The 8,364-nt window shown below is 42.7% G+C and overlaps 2 pseudogenes; one reads left to right on the forward strand and one right to left on the reverse strand.

The window, feature by feature from the left end:
• Positions 1 to 4,184: 4,184 nt before the first annotated feature.
• LOC101025104 lies at positions 4,185 to 5,499 on the forward strand (annotated as a pseudogene).
• An 843-nt stretch (positions 5,500 to 6,342) lies between these two features.
• Positions 6,343 to 7,293, reverse strand: LOC101024750 (annotated as a pseudogene).
• Positions 7,294 to 8,364: the final 1,071 nt, after the last annotated feature.

Consider the following 8,364-nt stretch of genomic DNA (forward strand, 5'->3'; position numbering starts at 1 on the left):
TTTTTGGTTGGTAGGCTATTAATTATTGCCTCAATTTCAGAGTCTGCTATTGGTCTATTCAGGGATTCAACCTCTTCCTGGTTTAGTCTTGGGAGAGTGTAAGTGTCCAGGAAATTATCCATTTCTTCTAGGTTTTCTAGTTTATTTGCGTAGAGGTGTTTACAGCAAATGGTAAACACCTGATGGTAGTTTGTATTTCTGTGGGGTCAGTGGTGATATCTCCTTTATCACTTTTTATTGCATCTATTTGATTCTCCTCTCTTTTCTTCTTTATTAGTCTTGCTAGTGGTCTATCAATTTTGTTGATCTTTTCAAAAAACCAGCTCCTGGATTCATGGATTTTTTGGAGGGTTTTTTGTGTCTCTATCTCCTTCAGTTCTGCTCTGATCTTAGTTATTTCTTGCCTTCTGCTAGCTTTTGAATGTGTTTGCTCTTGCTTCTCTAGTTCTTTTAATTGTGATGTTAGGGTGTCAATTTTAGATCTTTCCTGCTTTCTCTTGTGGGCATTTAGTGCTATAAATTTCCCTCTACACACTGCTTTAAATGTATCCCACAGATTCTGGTATGTTGTATCTTTGTTCTCATTGGTTTCAAAGAGCATCTTTATTTCTGCCTTCATTTCGTTATGTACCCAGTAGTCATTCAGGAGCAGGTTGTTCAGTTTCCATGTAGTTGAGCAGTTTTGATTGTGTTTCTTAGTCCTGAGTTCTAGTTTGGATTGCACTGTGCTCTGAGAGACAGTTTGTTATAATTTCTGTTCTTTTTCATTTGCTGAGGAGTGCTTTACTTCCAACTACGTGGTCAATTTTGGAATAAGTGCGATGTGGTGCTGAGAAGAATGTATATTCTGTTGATTTGGAGGGGAGAGTTCTGTAGATGTCTATTAGGTCCACTTGGTGCAGAGTTCAGTTCAATTCCTGGATATCCTTGTTAACTTTCTGTCTCATTAATCTCTCTAATGTTGACAGTGGGGTGTTAAAGTCTCCCATTATTATTGTATGGGAGTCTAAGTCTCTTTGTAAGTCTCTAAGGACTTGCTTTATGAATCTGGATGCTCCTGTATTGGGTGCATATATTTAGGATAGCTAGCTCTTCCTGATTAATTGATCCCTTTACCATTATATAATGGCCTTCTTTGTCTCTTTTGATCTTTGATGGTTTAAAGTCTATTTTATCAGAGACTAGGATTGCAACCCCTGCTTTTTTTGTTTTCCATTTGCTTGGTAGATCTTCCTCCATCCCTTTATTTTGAGCCTATGTGTGTCTCTGCATGTGAGATGGATCTCCTGAATACAGCAAACTGATGGGTCTTGACTCTTTATCCAATTTGCCAGTCTGTGTCTTTTAATTGGACAATTTAGTCCATTTACATTTAAGGTTAATATTGTTATGTGTGAACTTAATCCTGTAATTATGATATTAGCTGGTTATTTTGCTTGTTAGTTGATGCAGTTTCTTCCTAGCATCGATGGACTTTACATTTTGGCATGTTTTTGCAATGACTGGTACCTGTTGTTCCTTTCCACGTTTAGTGCTTCCTTCAAGATCTCTTGTAGGGCAGGCCTGTTGGTGACAAAATCTCTAAGCATTTGCTTGTCTGTAAAGGATTTTATTTATCCTTCACTTATGAAACTTAGTTTGGCTGGATATGAAATTCTGGGTTGAAAATTCTTTTCTTTAAGAATGTTGAATATTGGCCCCAACTCTCTTCTGGCTTGTAGAGTTTCTGCCAAGAGATCTGCTGTTAGTCGGATGGGTTTCTCTTTGTGGGTAACCCAACTTTTCTGTCTGGCTGCCCTTAACATTTTTTCCTTCATTTCAACTTTGGTGAATCTGACAATTATTTGTCTTGGAGTTGCTCTTCTCAAGGAGTATCTTTGTGGCATTCTCTGTATTTCCTGGATTTGAATGTTCACCTGCCTTACTAGGTTGGGGAAGTTCTCCTGGATGATATCCTGCAGAGTGTTTTCCAACTTGGTTCCATTTTCCCTGTCACTTTCAGGCACACCAATCAGATGTAGATTTGGTCTTTTCACATAATCTTATATTTCTTGGAGGCTTTGTTCATTTCTTTTTACTCTTTTTTCTCTACACTTCTCTTCTTGCTTCATTTCATTCATTTGATCTTCAATCGCTGATACTCTTTCTTCCAGTTGATCAAGTTGGTTACTGAAGCTTGTGCATTTGTCACGTAGTTCTTGTGTCATGGTTTTCATCTCTGTCAGTTCGTTTATGGTCTTCTCTGCATTGATTATTCTAGTTATCCTTTCATCCATTCTTTTTTCAAGGCTTTTAGTTTCTTGGCACTGGGTATGTAGTTCCTCCGTTAGCTCTGAGAGGTTTGATCGACTGAAGACTTCTTCTCTTAACTCGTCAAAGTCATTCTCCATCCAGCTTTGTTCCATTGCTGGCGAAGAGCTGCATTCCTTTGGAGGGGGAGATGCACTCTGATTTTTTGAATTTCCAGCTTTTCTGCACTGCTTTTTCCCCATCTTTGTGGTTTTATCTGCCTTTGGTCTTTTATGATGGTGATGTACTGATGGGGTTTTGGTGTGGGTGTCCTTTCTGTTTGTTAGTTTTCCTTCTAACAGTCAGGACCCTCAGCTGCAGGTCTGTTGGAGTTTTCTTGAGGTCCACTCCAGACGCTGTTTGCCTGGGTATCAGCAGCAGAGGCTGCAGAAGATAGAATATTGCTGAACAGCGAATGTTGCTGTCTGATTCTTGCTCTGGAAGCTTCGTCTCAGAGGTGTACCCAGCCATGTGAGGTGTGAGGTGTCGGTCTGCACCTAGTAGGGGATGTCTCCCAGTTAGGCTACTCAGGGGTCAGGGACCCACTTGAGCAGGCAGTCTGTCCGTTCTCAGATCTCAACCTCTGTGCTGGGAGAACCACTGCTCTCTTCAAAGCTGTCGGACAGGGATATTTACATCTGCAGAGGTTTCTGCTGCTTTTTGTTTAACTATGCCCTGTCCCCAGAGGTGAAGTCTACAGAGGCAGGCAGGCCTCCTTGAGCTGCGGTGGGCTCCACCCAATTCGAGCTTCCTGGAGGCTTTGTTTACCTACTTAAGCCTCAGCAATGGCGGGCTCCCCTCCCCCAGACTCGCTGCCACCTTGCAGTTAGATCTCAGACTGCTGTGCTAGCAATGAGGGAGGCTCCGTGGGCATGGGACCCTCTGGGCCAGGTGTGGGATATAATCTCCTGGTGTGCCATTTGCTATGACCCTTGGTAAAGCGCAGTATTAGGGTGGGAGTTACCTGATTTTCCAGGTGTTGTGTGTCTCAGTTTCCTTTAGCTAGGAAAAGGAATTCCCTTCCCCCTTGCACTTCCCAGGTGAGGCGATGCCTTGCCCTGCTTCAGGTCTCACTGGTCAGGCTGCACCCACTGACCAGCACTCACTGTCCGACACACCCCAGTGAGATGAACCCAGTACCTCAGTTGAAAATGTAGAAATCACCCATATTCTGTGTCGCTCACACTGAGAGCTGGAGGCTGGAGCTGTTCCTATTCGGCCATCTTGGGCGCCCTGTCCCGCTATGCATTTTTAACATATACACATACTGATATTCACAACACCTCTATGGAGTTGGTTTAATTATTTCCATCTTACAAATGAGGAAACTAAGGGTCCACAAGATTAAATAGTTCTTTCTAAACAGGTCTGAAGTGTGCAGGCAGAGATACTCCATGTTAGTCTGGTTGCAAAGTCTATGCTCTTAGCCAGAAGGGTAATTATTAGTAGGCTTGAGCAATTATTGCCAGCGTCCAATCTAAAATCATAAAGAAATGAAATGGACTGTGAATATAAACTTCATATTGTAGTAATGATTTATTTAGAGGAAGACTGCTAACGATTCTCTTCTTGGGCTGTATTATCTAGTTTGGTGGTGTTGCAGCAAACTCTTCAGTGACTTTGGGTAGAAAATAGACATGCTCTATGTATATTAAGAGGAAAAAGAGTTACCCAAAATTTTCTCTAGGATATTAAGCAGGAAATAATTAGACAGACAACACTCTGAGCTCCTATAGTCAAAGAGGGGTTAAATGATGTCATTCAGGATGCATCTTGATATTGGCAATTTTCTAAAATAGCAGATTGGTTTTCAATTTGGATGCCAATTAAGAAGTGACTTTTCCAACTGTTGAAAGCAGCAAGTGGAGGTGCGGCCCTAGCGGCCAGGACTCTGAACTGTGGCAGCTAGTGATACAGAATGAGATGGACTAACCCCACAAAGGACATCACCAGATAGAGATAAGAAAAAAGAGTAGTCAGATGTATCTGTTCCTCCTGGAGCCTCAAAACATTATTATTCAAGATCATGATCAAGGTCAAGAGAAAGAAAATGAAAGTCAAGTAATAAAGGAAGAAAACACAGGAGCTGGAACAGAAGCAAAGAGGCAAGAAGACATGAATCCAAAGAAAAATCCTCTAAGAAACACAAATCTGAGGAACATAATGACAAAGAACATTCCTCTGATAAAGAAAGAGAGCAACTAAATTAATCTGAAAATAGTGAGGACAAGCACAAATGCAAAAAATGAGTCATCAAGAGGCAGAAGTCACTCAAGATCTAGGTCTCGTGAAAGACGCCATCATAGTAGAAGCAGGCTGGAGCAGAAGTCCCGATCCAGGAGTGGGGAGTGGAAGAAGTCTCAACCTAGAAGCAGAGAGGGGAAGAAATCAAGATCCAGAAGCAGGGAAAGAAAAGGGCAGATCAGGTCTCATTCCTGCTCAAGATCGAGACACAGGCATAGGACTAGAAGCAGGAGTAGGACAAACAGTAGGAGTCGAGATAGAAAAAAGAGAATTGAAAAACCGAGAAGATTTAGCAGAAGTTAAAGCTGGACTCCGAGTCCACTTCCCTTCAGAGGCAGAAACACAGCAATAGATACACAAGAAGCTTTAGCTAGGAGGTTGGAAAGGGCAAAGAAATTATAAGAACAGCGATACAAGAAAATGGTTGAAAAACAAAAACAACAAGAAATGACTGCAGCAGCTGCAGCTACTGGGGGTCTGTTCTCAATGTTGCTGCCCTGTTGGCATCAGGAATGCAAGTAATACCTCAGATAGCCATGACAGCTCAAATGGCAGCCCTGCAAGCTAAAGCTTTGGCAGAGACAGGAATAGCTGTACCTAGCTACTATAACCCAGCAGAATTTCCATGTGAATCCATTGAAATTTGCTGAACAAGAGAAAAAAAGGAAAATGCTTTGGCAGGGCAAGAAAGAAGAGGACAAATCTTAATCTGCTGAAATACGCGAAAAATTGAATTTTGGAAACAAGGACCAAAATGTCAAATTTAGGAAATTGATGGGTATTAAGAGTGAAGATGAAGCTCGATGTAGCTCAGTTGATGAAGAAAGTTACAAAACTCTGAAGCAATAGGAAGAAGTATTTAGAAGTTTAGATGCTCCGTATGAAAAGGCAAGATCACAAATCCACACACAAAGAGGAATGGGTTTGGGTTTCACATCTTCAATGTGAGGAATGGATGCAGTTTGAAAAAGATCATACTTTAAAGTTTGGGACTTTATATACTTCTTGTTCTGATATCAGGTCCTTGTTCACCAAACAGCTAGCATTCTAGCTTGCATGGGTGTTACACTGACTTTCATTTATTGAAAAATATGAATTTTTATAAATATCAGATAAGTGACACTGGTGTTAGTGTTGTAATCAGGTTAAACCCACTTACACTAAACTTGACAGGACTATAGAAGGACAATATTTTTTAGATCATGAATTCTACTTTTCAATACATAAAAGCTGTAGGTGGGATAAAAATCTCACACATGGATCTTTTTCATGTCTACTGTCTTGTGTACTTTTGTACTTAATCTTGTACAGTTATTTTCATCTCTTGAAACATGAAAGAAATGTTATGTAGCTGTTCTTTTGAAGATCTGGCCATTCGGCACATAACTTAGCACAGATAACCTGGGTGGTGATGATAATAAAAATGGTTTTCTCAAAAAAAAAAGTGACTTTTCCTCACTGTCATGCTCCCCATTACACAGTACAACAGAAAACAACGTAATTGTCACATACAAATTGAAACTGGTCTGCACATGAACAAAGAAATAAGTGTTTGTTTTACAAAGTTCTAATTTTTATTGCTTATTTTTTCAGAATAAAAATACAAAGAAAATTTAATAGTCACTTATTCTCGGTTCTAGGTAATTTAGCACATTCTAAAGAGTTAGTGTTCCAGCTTCCATCACGAAGAAAGCCCCATCTCAGTGAACATCAGTTTGGAAACTGTTGTGTGGGACCATTAAGCAAGTCTGTGCTTACTGAGTAGACCCCTTGTGTAAACAGAACCAAAAGACACACTGCTTCCTCTCACTATCGCTGGGTGAAGCATTTCTGACTTACCAGGCTCCTCACAGCAGCCTTCACGTCCTTGTTCCTCAGGCTGTAGATGATGGGGTTGAGCATGGGGATCAACACTCCATAAAAGAGGGAGATGAGCTTGTCTGAAACATCCTGTTTGTCTGCCCCCAGGGGGTCCTTAGACTTGGGCTTTGCATACATGAAAAGAATAGTCCCATAGAAAATCACCACTACAGTAAGATGTGCAGAGCACGTGGAGAAGGCCTTTCGCCGTCCCTCAGCTGAGGGGATCCTCAGGATGGTGGTGAGTATGAAGATGTAGGAGACAAAGATGAAGAGCACTGGGACCCCCAGGAAGATCATGTTGGCCACCCCCATGCTGATCACATTGATGGAGATGTCAGCACAGGCCAACTTCAGAACCGCCAGGATCTCACAGGTGAAATGATTAACGATGTTATCCCCACAGAAGGGTAACTGTACTGCAAGAGAGATCTGCACCAAGGAGTTGGCTCCACCAGCCACCCAGGAGCTGGCAGCCATGGGCACATAGGCAGCCTGCTCGCGGCCTACCTAATTGCAAGGGGGTTGCAGATGGCTAGTAGCGATCAGCAGCCATCATGCCCGGAGCACACACTCTGTGGCTCCCATGGCAAGGAGGAACATCTGCACTGCACAGCCTGAGAAGGGAGATGGTTTTCCTGAGAGTCAGAAACCGTCCAGGACCAGAGGAATGGAAGAGGTTGTGTAGCAGATGTCCAGGAAGGAGAGGTTCCCGAGGAAGAGTACATAGGTGTGTAGGTGGGAGTCGGACACAGTCACCAGGATGAGGACCCCGTTGCCCAGCAGGATCACCAGGTACATCAGCAGGATGAGCACAAAGAATGTTTTCTCCAGCCTTGGCTGATCTGACAGGCCGAGCAAGACAAATTCTGCCACAATGGATTGGTTGGCCACTTCCATTTTAAATTCTCTCTTCCCCATTTAGGGAAACTGAGAACAGCAAACATGTTTATAAAGATCAGTATGTGGTATTTATAATGAGACGCTTCTAGAACATATAATCAAATTTACCCTTTGAGATGCCAAACTGTAATATCAGCAGCTAACAGATAAGATTCACTGCCTACTGAAGTTACCTTAAAAGTCAGGACATGTCAGATCAAAAGTAGGAGAAGCAGACCCTGGAAATCTAATCAAACCACGATAAATGAAAGAATTTTCATCAGATCAGTGGTATTAACACACTTGAAGGAATGGATATGCAAGGAAGGATCTGCATAAGCTCCATAAAAGAGGACCTTTGAGGGCATGCTGCATGGTTCCAACACTGACCAGAGAAGTGGGCTCCTCTGGCCAGCCCTGCTTGTCCCTGAATTGTCCCTGCAGTGTCCTTGGGGGCTTCAGGCTGTCACACTCAGTGATGCTGGCCACTGACATCACCCCACCCACTCCCCTGGCTCTAATTCTCTGATGATAATTCAGCTCCAAATACAGTCCTTCCCAGGGAGTATGTGATGAGCAGAGATCGGGAAAACTAGGGTCTATCCAGCATTTACATTTGTTACTTGATTCCTGGTTTCTAGTTCATTTCTCGTGAGTTTGGTTGGGGATCTCCCTTGGCTGCCCTGTCAATGAGGAGTTTCTGAGCAAGAGAGCTTGGAGACACTAACAGAAGCACTTCCATATCCCCTCTAACCAGCCTTTGTTCCCAGTACTGCTGTTTCCCAGTCTGCTCCAGACCCATGAAGGAGCAGGAATAGAATCCAAGGACAAGTGTCCCTCATGCCTCCCAGTGTGAGTTTGTGGGTAGATTCTGTGCTTTGGAAGCAGTTTTATGTCACAGCTCGTAACTCAGGGCCTTCTATATCCAAGCTGACCATTAAACCACTGCAATGTCACAGTAACGGTTTCTCCACGGAAGAGCAGACAATTCCACCCAGGCTTACAGAGGGATCGCTCAAAGGAGGCTGAAAATGGCACCGCAGACCTATAGATCCAGCACACTAGAGAAAACCTCAAGCCTTGGCCGGG

Source organism: Papio anubis, unplaced genomic scaffold, assembly GCF_008728515.1.
Source record: "Papio anubis isolate 15944 unplaced genomic scaffold, Panubis1.0 scaffold2027, whole genome shotgun sequence".
Classification (NCBI taxonomy): Eukaryota; Metazoa; Chordata; class Mammalia; order Primates; family Cercopithecidae; genus Papio; species Papio anubis.